The 13,836-nt window shown below is 41.2% G+C and overlaps 1 non-coding gene across 1 annotated transcript; it reads left to right on the top strand.

The window, feature by feature from the left end:
* Positions 1-13,764: 13,764 nt before the first annotated feature.
* Positions 13,765-13,836, top strand: TRNAC-ACA (transfer RNA cysteine (anticodon ACA)). Its single transcript has one exon. It is a non-coding gene; the product is annotated as a tRNA-Cys (tRNA).

The following is a 13,836-nucleotide window of genomic DNA, read 5'->3' as shown; positions in this document are numbered from 1 at the left end:
TGGCACATTTCTATTGACCTCTAGTAATGCTAATTTTGCTGTAAACAGTTACAGCTATCGCTGGGCAAAGATGGCTTTGTGTGATTCATGTGCTGTTGCTACCTGACCCAAATGGGCTGAGCCATTCAGTGACTGATCATGGTTGAAAGAAGAATCAGTAAATCTTCCTAATATGAACTCACCAAGCAGAGCCCTCTGGCAGCACAAATGCACTAACCAGTTAGAGAGGCCCCCAGGCACACCACTCACTTCACACCCTCGACTATCTTTCTTCCTCTTGTCCAGCTATTTTTTTTTTTTTCCATGATCATACTGCAGTCTCTGCTGAAATTTAAGAAAGACTGAAAATCGGGGACACCTGTTGTAGCTGGAAACGGCCGTGTTGTCTGTGTTGTAGTGGCCACCAAGCCTGGCAGCTGCACAAACGCAAGGCCAGTCAGGGGCCACTTCAATACAAGTGTCTCCTCTGTTTGGAGGAAAAATGCCAACAGAACTTCAGATCCGGGGCTGTTGCTCTGGGTTTGTGTTTTTTTTTTTTTTGCATTTGTTTGTTCTTGCAGAAAGAATATTTTCTAGTCTATCTCTAGATACACACACACACACACACACACACACACACACACGTACATAGGTGGTTGGGCTAGCAGCCAATTGAAAAAGTCAAAGGGATGAATGATAAAAATAATATGCATACATATAAATATGTTGTCTTAAAACATAGATGTCTGTTTATTTTCCAGTGTCTAGTGGAAGGCCAGGTCCTGTTTTGAGTGTGGACACACTGTTTGAAGTTGTGTCGTTGCCTTTTATGGGTGAAACTCACTTTCCAAGGCACCATGCACAATTCCCAGGCTGAATTTCTTCAGAGTTCCAATTTTTTGGAACTCCAAGTAACTTACACCATCTGAGAGTAGATTCCATCTAGATGTTTACAAAGAAATAACTTGTCTACATGTAATTTCATAGCAATATTATTAGTGACTTTAAAAAGTCTTTCTAAATCATTCTCCTTAGTATTCACAGAAATACTTATGAAACTCATTTTACTGTATTTCACTGGCTTGTATAATATGCAATTAAAAGAATATAAAGGTGTGAAAGCTATGGTTTTCCCACATATGTATGGTTGTGAGAGTTGGACCATAAAGAAAGGTGAGTGCCAAAGAATTGATGCTTTTGAACTGTGGTGTTGGAGAAGACTCTTGAGTGTCCCTTGGACTACAGGGAGATCAAACCAGTCAATCCTAAAGGAAATCAGTCCTGAATATTTATTGGAAGGACTGATGCTGGCCAATACTTTGGCCAGCTGATTCGAAGAACTGACTCATTGGAAAAGACCCTAATGCTGAGAAATTGAAGGCAGGAGGAGAAGGCGACAACACAGGATGAGCTAGTTGGATGGCATCACTGACTCGGACAGGAGTTTGAGCAAGCTCCGGGAGTTGGTGATGGACAGGGAAGCCTGGTATGCTGCAGTCCATGGGGTTGCAAAAAGTTGGACATGACTGAGCAACAGAACTGAACTGAACTGAAAAAAAATACAATCAAAATAACAAGTATAATTGGTGCTGACTGGTTTGGGGACAAAATCCAACTGATCCTTGAACCATAAGCAGCCCAGCTGAAGCTAGTAGAGGGGTAGGTGGCTTGGGGAATAGTCACAAGTACTGCCTGGTTTCCACTGACCGCATCAGTCAACAAGTCCACCTTGACCCTGGGAGAAGCTCAAGCATAGGTTGGTTTGTGGAATGACAGCTATTCATTCACCTCTTTTGGGGCTTTCCAATGCATTTTAAGCAGCATAACCCTTCTTTCAGAGGCACTCTTACACAGAAGAAGAGAATGAAAGACAAGAGGGGGGATGCTCTGGGGGTTACCTCCTCCTTCTCTACATCCCTTCTCTTCCCCTGAGGTGGCCCTTGAAAAGCATCTGGAACCCCTAGGGCTCTACAAAGCACAATATGAAAACGTCCCACAGAGTCCAGTCCTTTCACAATAAAATGATAAGCTGAGATCTAAAGATACTGTGACCAGAACTCAGTCTTTCTGGTTCCTATGCTTGAACTTTTTCTGCTGCATTTTCTGCTTTACTTCCCAGGCAACTTGAGGCTGCCACTCATGGGGCCTTTCCGCCATCTGGTTTTCTTTGTATGGTGGCCCAGAGGCCAGGAAAGAACAGAGATCAATAGATTCAGAATGGACTTGCTTTCCTCAGGGCTCTCTGCACTTCTTGCCACCAAGATCTAACCCCTGTGAACTAGCAGGTGCGGCCATGATTTTCTTCCTCACCTTTCTTCAAGGTTCCACACTTTTGGGGCTTAAGAGGTATTTTCATTATTAAATGCACAGTCCCTGCTTTTGTCTTCAACACTGAGCTGGGTTTGGTCAGGAGGAAGGGGCGGGGGATGGAAGGGCCTTCTTGGCAGGGCAGATGTTGGACAAAGGCCTGGACTTGACTTGGACTAGTACAGTGTTTTAGAAGCAGAAAACCAGAGCAGGAGGTAGAATCATGAAGGGTTCTGTATCCATGCCAAGGACTCTGGGCTTTATCATGAGGGCAATAGAAAGGTATTAAAGGATTGCAAACAGGGGCATGACAAAATGAGACTTGTGATTGAGATGGGTCACCCTGTCAACACTAGCAAATGGATGGTGGTGGGAGGGGGGACAGAAAGCAGTGAGACCAAAGAAGAGGTGGCTCTAGGAATTCAGGCGAGAGATGACAGAAGACCTGCACTGAGGTGGTGACAATTTGAATGGAGTGTAGGAGATAGATTCCAAGACATTAAGCATGCCTGTACGTAGACAGGACATGACTGCTGACTAGAAAGCTAGATTGAAGTGGTCAGAACAATTTGGAGGGCATGAAAGAGTGTGGCCCTCACATGTGATCAAGCTTCAGATTCAATTTCAGGGACTCTTCCCAAGCTTCTAATTTTCCTATCAAGGCTACCAGATGTGGCTGGTAGGCTGTGCACTGAGCAACTCCGGGAGATGCTGCTGATATAGACCACAGTGTGTTAAAGCCTCTTGGAGTTGTGCCTTCCTGCTCCCTATGGCTGTGCAAACAAACATTTCTAGAGATAGTCTACACAGCTGCTTGAGAATACTCTATGAGGTATAAAAGTCCTACTAAATAGAAGAGGTGAAGGTAAGGCAAGATTCCGGATGGTTGCTCTTAGGATCTAATGCAAGACTGAAACAGTCCTTGCTTCACACAGGAGCTGAGAGAGAAAAGGAAGGCATACAGCAGTGGGCCCTCAGGTGGTTGAAGAAGGACAAAGGGAGGTGGTACAAGGCAATTGGCATGAGAATAGACCGAGGGAGGGCTTCCATCAATATACCCTGGCTGTGGAACATAAGAACCAGCCCAAACAAGGACACCTTGCCATAGTGCCCAATTCCAGGGCCCCAGATATGAGCCACGGAGAAACTTAGAAGAGTCTTCAGAATGGTCAGCCCTTCAGTAACATCTGCACCCACATACCCTGAGGTATTTCCTTTCCATTCTGTTTGGGAAAAGTTGAGGGTCCCACACCTTCCCTTATTTCACATTAGCCAATCAAGATGATAAGTCTTCTAGAAGTAGGTCTTTGGTTCATAAATTCATGGTGCATATGAAATATACAAGGAAGTAAATGAATATGTGTAATTGCCTTTCACTTTACCTGGTTGATATAATTCTGAGAAGTTGGGGTTTTACTACATACAAATCAAGTCAGAAGTCCGTAAGAGATGAAAATTGGAAATGAAAGTGCCACACACTGCTGATCACAATATCAGTGCCTAATGGTGCCTGGCACATGGTGCCTGCTCCCTAAATGTTCACTGAACTCACAGATAAATGAGTGATGTTAACCAAGTGCTTCTACACAAATTATCTCATCTGATCCTAACCAGTCTGTGAAGTAGATGTTGTTATCTCCGTTTACAGAAGAGAAAACAGAAGCTCAAAAAGGTTAACTGGCTTAAGTGCTCAAGGTCACACAGCTAATAAATGGTGTAGCTGGGACTCTAACTGAGGTCTCTTGATTCTTTCCACTGCTAACAGCTGTGTGTAAAAGCTCTGGTCTGTGCAATTCTGATTTAAAGGAACCTACTGAGGAATCCTTTTGTAAAGAAGAAAACCACGGTTAATGTATATATTGTCAGTTATTTTTTTAGGTGTTAGTTTGGATTTTCCTAGAGTGGACCTCTCATCTTGCAAATGCATAAATCCCTACTTTGCACTCTTTTTGAAGATGGAGGAACTGAAGCACATAAAGTTTACACAAATAGTTGGTAGGCACAAAAAGGAAAAAAAAGATTAAAGCAGAGTACAAGAAAAAGAAATTAAACTTCTTAACTTTTCCTGTTTGGTCCTATCTATCAGAATCTACCTCTCTCATATTTGGTAGCATTATCTATATGTTTTATTTCCTTTTCTATCCAGTTCAAAACTGAAAGATTTGTTTTCTAAAACTGGGATCCTAATTTGCTGGGTTGACTTGATAGATGAATAAAGTAGAAATTGGTGTATATGAAAAACCTCCCACCCCCTAATCACAAGTATTAAAAACAGTAGATGGAAAGAGTCATGAATCACTGAGGTTTTGAACTTTCTTTTATGTAAAAACTAAAGCGACTGAGCTCAGTGGTGAGGGAAGCTGATATCAGAGAGTGTCACCTCTCAGATTTCCGTGTCTCTCCCACCTGCATGCGGGCTTCATGGGCCAAAGTCAGTTTGAACCTTCACATCCTCTGGTGGTGATCCCCAGGGATCCTTTGGAGATCATGTTCTTGGTGCCTGTCCTAAACCATTGTTGAGCTCTGCACACTTGGTATGCTTTCTCTACTGATCTTTTTTTAGGTGAGAGTGAACTGAAGCCCAAGGATCAGGTGCTGGCTCCAGAACAAAGATCTGTAATTTCCATCAGGCTCAAAGGTGTACACAAACCAAAAATAAGGACAGTACCTTCACCACTGGGGGCTTCAGACAATAAAACAGAACACATTTTTATAATTATATCAGCGTCACTGCTCAGGAGAATCTGTCTATAGCAATGCAATGTCTTAATCTGATTAAACCAGTCCTCTTTTGACTGGCGGAAGTCTCATATCTTGGACACAGTAACCTGGTCTATGGTGATACTTTCAAGAATCCCAGAGACCTCAGCTTTGTCTGTGGTTAAGCTTCATTTAGTCAACCTTCCCTCATTCAGAGCCCTTTCTCTCAAGTTAGTTGATCTAAAGCGCTGAGCAGAAACTGATCAAATGTCAATTTTTAAAAGAAAAAGAGAATTTACTTAGCATTTTAATTGATAAAAAAGGGCCCAACAAGATCTAGATATGTACATGCATGCATAAAATTTTGATGGAGGTAGATATATTCTCCAGCAAGCACACTGCACGTTCGCAGCGCTGTTTACTGAAGTCTGCTATATTTAGAAAAGGCCTGTCTGATGGAGCTGGGCTTTGAGAAAGCTGCTTGATCCTCCCTTTCATCACTACGTGGTGGAGTGGACCTTGGCAAGCCCTGGGTGGGCAGAAATCACCACGAGGGCTTTCACTGCACGAACCTCCACTCTTGTGACCAAACATAGCCCTGTTGCTTCAGGAAGGTTTGCATAAAAGGGATTGATTTTCATTTGATTCTGCAAATGGATTCACTGAGTGAGCCTGGCAGAAAGGAAGAGAATAAGAAGGAAAAAAAAAAATCTTAGGCAGTTCTGGCCTGCTTCCAAATGCTTCATGCCGACAGCACAACTGGTTTAATCTGCTTCTTTGTAGCTGAAGACAGGCTTCACCTTTCAGACCAGAAACTTGGGACTTAATGAGCGAGCACCTGAAATTCTTATCTTTTTTTCCTGGCAAAATAACAAAACCAAAACACAAACTATTATGCTTGAACTAGCCATTAAATTTTTTTAAAATTGTAGTCCCTCTCATTCGCTTAAAAAATTATTTTAAAAATTGTAAAACTGCATAACTTCTTTCAGAATTATTTTGCATCTATTGCTACTACATGATTACACTAATACCATTTAAGACAAAAAGATATTCATCTTTAAAGTGAAATTAATTCAGTTGGATTGAAAATAATTGTCATTTATTTCCTGACCATTTACAATGGTCAGGTATTAATCTCAGGTTAGTTACAAAGATAAAGACCAAAAAATAAAAAAGTAATCACTTCTTTTCTAGAGCTTCACAGTCTGGCAGGAAAAGCATACAGTCACGGCTATGTAAAGGCATGTATTCTAATTTTCATATAGTGCAGCGAGTGTTATATAAAAGGGATGGGTATGATGTTGTGAAAACAAGCGAAGCAGTAATGAATTTGGCGTGGGATGGGACAGAAGTTGATTGTGGCTTCACATAGATATTAACATTTAAGCCAGGCTTTAAAGAGATACTATCCATCAAGATTTAAGAGTAAGGCCAGGACCAAACGAGGACACAGTGTTCAGCAATCACTCCCAGTGAGGCCAGCTCTGTCCAGACAACACGACTGGGCCAGAAACTGGATTACTCAACCGCTGTCACCTCTCACCTGAAATGCTAGGCTCCTACTTGGTCTTCTTCACCTCTCACTTGTCTTCAGACGTCTCCCCTCCACAGTGCATCAAAACTCATCCCTTTAATATGCAAAATCACTTATTTCCTTAACACATTTACAGAGCACCTACCTCACACCAGATGCTCTGCAAAATGCTTGGGAATGTGGGTTAACTAAACAGTCAGATAGCCCTGCTCTTTCTCCATCTAGCTATGGAGAGAGTCAGACAATGAAGAACACAATAAATAAGTATAAATAAGCAAATTTCATAGTGTATTAGAAAGTAGTAAGTACTATTTAACACCGTGAACAGTGAAAGGTCATCAGGGTGAAACAGTTCAGAGCAGGTTTACATTTTGACTAGGATGGCCAGGGCAGACCTCAAGTGTCAGACCTTGAGAAACTGACACTTCAGCGAAAACTTGAAGAAAGAGAGGGAACTAACTTTGTTGGGGAAGAGGATGACAGGCAGAGGGAACAGCCAATGTGATCCACAAAAGTGCAAAGTACCTCACATTTTTAAAAAACAGTAAAGAGGCCATTATGGCTGGAACAGAGAGTAAGGGAGAGAGAAATAAAGATAAATCAGAAAAATAAGGGAGAGGTCAGCTCATAAGGGTCTATTTGGGTATTATAAGGAACCTGGCTTTTACTCTTTTGGAAAATGGGTTTTGAGCAGAGGAATGACCTGCTCTGACTTTAGAATCTGGTTGCTGTGTTGGGGATAGATTGCAGGCAAAGGTCGGGAGTGGGGAGATTGAAACAGGATGAATGCTTAGGAGACTGCTTCAGTCATCCAGGGAGGAGATGATGGAGGCAAGAGGAAGTGAATAAGCAAGGAAAGTGGTAAGAGAGGTAGGGTTCTGGATATACTTTGGGGGAAGGGCCATAGGATTTGCTGATGGATATGGCCATAAGGTGAGAGAATGAGAGGATTCCAAGATGACACTAAGGATTTTGACCTGAGCATCTGTAAGGATGGAGTTTCCATCAGCTGAAACAGGAAAGGTTTCATGTAAAACAGATTTGAGGATAAGATAAGGAGCTCCATTTGGGATGTATGAAGTTTGAGATGTCTATTAGACACCTCAGCAGAGACATGAATATGAGTTCACAAGAGAAGTTAGGATGGAGATATTAATTGGGAAATCATTGGCATATAAATCATACTGAAAGTCCTGAATGGTACTGGGTGAAATCACAAGTGAATGTGTATATATGGAGAAGAAAGGACCAAGCACTGAGGGAAAAAAAAAACAAAACCGTAACAAGCACTTAGAAGGAGTGATCAATGAAGTAGGCAGTATACCAAGTAATACAGTTTCCAGGAAGCCAAATGAAGAAAGTTGTCAATATAATCAAGGGAGAAAAGATAGTTAACTCTTTCCAATGTGGCTGAAAAAAGATAAAGAGCTGATCTTTGTATTTAACCATGTGAGGCTTAATGTTAAAGCCAAGGACTCAATGCTGACTCTTAGAAGAGCAGTTTTGATGGAGTGGTGACCGTAAAGTTTGATGGGAGTAAATCATTCGCAGTCTCTGTTTCAGAACCAAGTTCCCCAAACTATTCCTGTTTCTGCCTTGCACCTTATTCTTCTGCTGGTCTACTCTGCTGTTCTCTCATTTCTGTCTTCATACCAAGTTTGGGCTTTGTGCTTGGCTCCATTTCCATGGTTACAATTTTGACTCCTTTAAACAATGACTATGTGTCCCTGCCACACTGTCTCTGTGCTCAGTCGCTCAGTGGTGTCCAACACTTTGTGACTCCATGGACTGTAGCTTGCCAGACTCCTGTCCATGGAATTTTCTAGGCAAGAATACTGGAGTGGGTTGCCATTTCCTCCTCCAGGACATTGCCTCCAGAAGCCTCAAATACAAATCTCTCCCAGCTCTCTGACCCGGACCCTTTCCACTCTGACATTATCCCCATGATTTATTACTACTGGAATTGGCCTGGTTTTGTACAAGCATGAAAGAGCTTACCATAGACTGGACTGTTGGCAAAGCTTCCCTGGTACATGAATCATATCACATTTCTTTTTTTTCTTCAACTCAGTATGTTCCATTTTTCCTGAGACTCACCACCCAGATGGAATAGTTGGCCCGACCTTTCCATTAAGTTGGGACCCTTCATGACTTAAGCTGGCACAAGGCCTAGCTTCTCTTCATAGTTATGTGACTTCTGTGGAGAGTTCTATACCCTTATTAGCCTATCTACCTGTGAATATCTTTGAAGCTAATTTGGAACTTACTCTTTCAATGATTATCTCAAATAAAAACATCCACAAAGTTCTTGTCACCAAGCAGAGCTCTATCTTGTGTCTTATTTGCATCACTATGTGGCAGAATATACTGTAATGCCAGGGACACAGAAATGAAAACAATGTCAAGAGGAGTCCTAATAGATACTTGTCATCCAAAAAAGCATCAGTTCAGTCACTCAGTCGTGTCCGACTCTTTGCGACCACATGAATTGTAGCATGCCAGGCTTCCCTGTCCATCACCATCTCCCGGAGTTCACTCAAACTCATGTCCATTGAGTCGGTGATGCCATCCAGCCATCTCATCCTCTGTCGTCCCCTTCTTCTCCTGCCCTCAATCCCTCCCAGCATCAGAGTCTTTTCCAATGAGTCAACTCTTCCCATGAAGTGGACAAAGGATTGGAGTTTCAGCTTTAGCATCAGTCCTTCCAAAGAACACCCAGGACTGATCTCCTTTAGGATGGACTGGTTGGATCTCCTTGCAGTCCAAGGGACTCTCAAGAGTCTTCTCCAACACCACACTTCAAAAGCATCAATTCTTCGGCGTTCAGCTTTCTTCACAGTCCAACTCTCACATCCATACATGACCACTGGAAAAACCATAACCTTGACTAGACGGACCTTTGTTGGAAAAGTAATGTCTCTGCTTTTGAATATGCTATCTAGGTTGGTCATAACTTTCCTTCCAAGGAGTGAGCGTCTTTTAATTTCATGGTTGCAATCACCATCTGCAGTGATTTTGGAGCTAAATCAAATCCCTTATGATTATACAGTGGAAGTGAGAAATAGATTTAAGGGACTAGATCTAATAGATAGACTGCCTGATGAACTATGGACGGAGGTCCATGACATTGTACAGGAGACAGGGATCGAGACCATCCCCCTGGAAAAGAAATGCAAAAAAGCAAAATGGCTGTCTAGGGAGGCCTTACAAATAGCTGTGAAAAGAAGAGAAGTGAAAAGGAAAGGAGAAAAAGAAAGATATAAGCATCTGAATGCGGAGTTCCAAAGAATAGCAAGGAGAGATAAGAAAGCCTTCTTCAGAGATCAATGCAAAGAAATAGAGGAAAACAACAGAATGGGAAAGACTAGAGATCTCTTCAAGAAAATTAGAGATACCAAGGGAACATTTCATGCAAAGATGGGCTTGATAAAGGACAGAAATGGTATGGACCTAACAGAAGCAGAAGGTATTAAGAAGAGGTGGCAAGAATACACAGAAGAACTGTACAAAAAAGATCTTCACAATCCAGATAATCATGATGGTGTGATCACTCACCTAGAGCCAGACATCCTGGAATGTGAAGTCAAGTCGGCCTTAGGAAGCATCACTACGAACAAAGCTAGTGGAGGTGATGGAATTCTAGTTGAGCTATTTCAAATCCTGAAAGATGATGCTATAAAAGTGCTGCACTCAATATGCCAGCAAATTTGGAAAACTCAGCAGTGGCCACAGGATTGGAAAAGGTCAGTTTTCACTCCAATCCCAAAGAAAGGCAATGCCAAAGAATGCTCAAACTACCGCACAATTGTACCCATCTCACATGCTAGTAAAGTAATGCTCAAAATTCTCCAAGCCAGGCTTCAGCGATACATGAATTGTGAACTTGCAGATGTTCAAGCTGGTTTTAGAAAAGGCAGAGGAACCAGAGATCAAATTGCCAACATCTGCTGGATCATGGAAAAAGCAAGAGAGTTCCAGAAAAACATCTATTTCTGCTTTATTGACTATGCCAAAGCCTTCGACTGTGTGGATCACAATAAACTGGAAAATTCTGAAAGAGATGGGAATAGCAGACCACCTGACCTGCCTCTTGAGTAACCTGTATGCAGGTCAGGAAGCAACAGTTAGAACTTGACATTGAACAACAGACTGATTCCAAATAGGAAAAGAAGTACGTCAGGCTGTATATTGTCACCCTGCTTATTTAACTTATATGCATAGTACATCATGAGAAACGCTGGGCTGGAGGAAGCACAAGCTGGAATCAAGATTGTCAGGAGAAATATCAATAACCTCAGATATGCAGATGACACCACCCTTATGGCAGAAAGTGAAGAGGAACTAAAAAGCCTCTTGATGAAAGTGAAAGAGGAGAGTGAAGAAGTTGGCTTAAAGCTCAACATTCAGAAAACTAAGATCATGATATCTGGTCCCATCACTTCATGGGAAATAGATGGGAAACAGTGGAAACAGTGTCAAAAAAGCATGGTAAGGAGTAATTCCTGGTGTCTTATGTTGGCCTTTATGTTTATTACAGTTTCATTCAATATCAAGATAGGACCATAATGATAATGCTGGCAGTAGATCCCAGGATCTAAACATCCTTGAAAAATAAAGGAATAATGCATTAAGAATGGAAGGTTATTGAATAATGACTGCTAAAGGATATCCAGAGAAGACATTCAAATGAGTTGTCTTTGTTCATGATCTTTAGTCCAAATATTTTATGAAAGCTTCCTCAAAGTAAACACGATAATACCTGAGAATGGTCATGGTCTTAAGGTTAAACATCTTAATAGAAACTGTGTGTAAAATTCACTATTTACTTAAGTTGACAGTGATGGGGAATTTTGGAAGAAGTCTGTGGCTCCAGCCATCCCTCTCTCCTAGAATTCACACTCTTGAGAAGTCCTTTCCCATATTGTAATCACTAGAATGAGGCAGAAGTGACAGTATGTGATTTCCAAAGCCAGGTCATGAAAGACATTCTGGCTTTTGCCTTGTTCTCTCACTCTTGGATCACTTGCTCTGGGGTAGCCATGTGCCATGTTAGGAAGATGCTCAAGCAGCCCTAAGGAGAGGTCCATGTGGTCAGGTACTAAGGCCTCCACCAACCACCAGTGAGAAGCTAGATTTCTTTCCCAATGGGTGAGTAGGCCATTTGGAAGTGGATTCTCCAGCCCCAGCTCAGCCTCGTGCATCTTCAGCTCTCTCCAGAATCTTCACTGAAACCTCATGAGCGATCCTCAGCCAGAAGACTTGGACTCAGCAACTTCCAAATTCCTAACACAGAGAAATGGTGTGAAGTAATAACCGTGCATTGTTTTAAGCCCTTAAGTTGTGGCAGAATATGTTACTCCACGATCGATAAGGAACACAGTGTCACCTAGAACTTGAAGGTACAATTCTCCCGCAAACCCTAGAGCGCTAATAAGTCATCAACTTTATTTGTCTGGTCTCATGTACAGTTGAATCCCCAGTTGAAAATATTCTCTGAGTTCTGAACTTTGTACTCCTTTACCTTGAGATTTACCACAGTTTAGCAATAGAGCTTAGTGATTCCAAAATTAGGTTTTGGAATGAACAGAGTTCAGTTAAATCACTGTTCTGATACCACTTACTAGCAATATGACCTTAGGAAAGATGTGCATCAGTTTTTCTGTCAGTGTCATGATTATAAAGAACTTAACTGATATAAGAATTAATTAGATAACACATATCAAACACTTAGCACATTGCTGGCTCCTAAAACCTGCTCAGTAAAGGGCATTGATGCTGCTGCTAATGATGATGATGAGAATGGTGGTGGCGGCAGTGTGAGGATGAGGACAATGCAGAAGGCAAAAATGTCCTTGTTTTCAACTTGCAGGTAAACTCCTTACAAGGTAAAAGATAAAACTTTTTCATTTCTATATTATAGTCATCTCAGTTATTATGCTATATTTCTTCTTGCCCACGTGTAGTTACACTGTAATAATCATTATTTAATTTTACAATTTGCCTATTTTTCTAGCTTTTTCACAACGTTTTCTATAACCCACAATATAGCAAGCATTTTGCAGGTATTCTCATGATAGAAGTATCATATTACTAAGTCAATTAGGGCAAAAGTTTAGCAATAAATCTAATTTTGGTGTTTATTTATATTCATATTGATTGCTCATTTTACAGGTAGGTTGCCTATTATTATAGATAATGAAAATGCATATATTGTTCAGCTATTCAACTCCTTGAGCTTCTCTTATAGCTCAGTCAGTAAAAAATCTGCCTGCAATGCAAGAGACCCAGGTTCAATTCCTGGGTCAGGAAGATCCCCTAGAGAAGGAAATGGCAACCCACTCCAGTATTCTTGTCTGGAGAATCCCATGGACAGAAGAGCCCAGTGGGCTACAGTCCATGGAGCTGCAAGAGTTGGACACGACTTAGTGACTAAACTACCATTCAACTCTTTATAGAGATGTATAACTATGGCTTTGGTCATGTGTCTGATAACTTTGTGGGTTTAGCTAAATCTTCATAGTAGGACTAATTGAAAAAGATACATGGCGTTCACATTCTTTAAAGAAGATTGGGCTGTGTTTCAGTCTCATGGTTAAGTGTGATTTTGATTCTCCGGTTCCCTTGGAATTGGACAAATGAAGAAAGAAGACCCACTTGTAGGATAGACAGTCATAGTCACAAGTGTTGATTACATTGGTGCTTCTCTTATTCTCAATTTTATCAGTTTTACACTAAGTAGGTTGAACTAAATAACCTATAGAGTCACTCTTCCTCCAGGTTTCTACTCACTCTCTAAGAAATCACAGCCTACTTCTGTTTCCCACTAAAGGTTTTATTTATTTATTTTTTTATTTCTTAAAGTCTTTACTGAATTTGTTGCAATAGTGCTTTTGTTTTATGTTTTTTTTTAATTTTTTTTTGATTTTATTTTATTTTTAAACTTTACATAACTGTTGTTTCCCACTAAAGGTTTTAAAAAATGAAAGATGTGGCTGAGTCTTTGTTGCAAATGGATATCTACCATTAAAAGTGAACTCTACCAGCCTTTTATATGTCTGGAGTATCTTGGATCAGTGAATGATAAAACTAGATGGTTCAATGCAAGGAAATAGAGGAAAACAACAGAATGGGAAATACTAGAGATACATTCAAGAAATTTAGAGATACCCAGGGAACATTTCATGCAAAGGTGGGCTCAATAAAGGACAGAAATGTTAGGGACCTAACAGAAGCAGATGACTTCCCTGGTGGCTCAGATGGTAAAGCATCTGCCTACAAAGCGGGAGACCCAGGTTCAATCCCTGGGTTGGGAA

The sequence above is a fragment of the Bubalus kerabau genome, chromosome 7 (genome assembly GCF_029407905.1).
Source record: "Bubalus kerabau isolate K-KA32 ecotype Philippines breed swamp buffalo chromosome 7, PCC_UOA_SB_1v2, whole genome shotgun sequence".
In the NCBI taxonomy this organism is placed as follows: Eukaryota; Metazoa; Chordata; class Mammalia; order Artiodactyla; family Bovidae; genus Bubalus; species Bubalus kerabau.
This window is presented reverse-complemented; position numbering and strand designations above follow the sequence as displayed.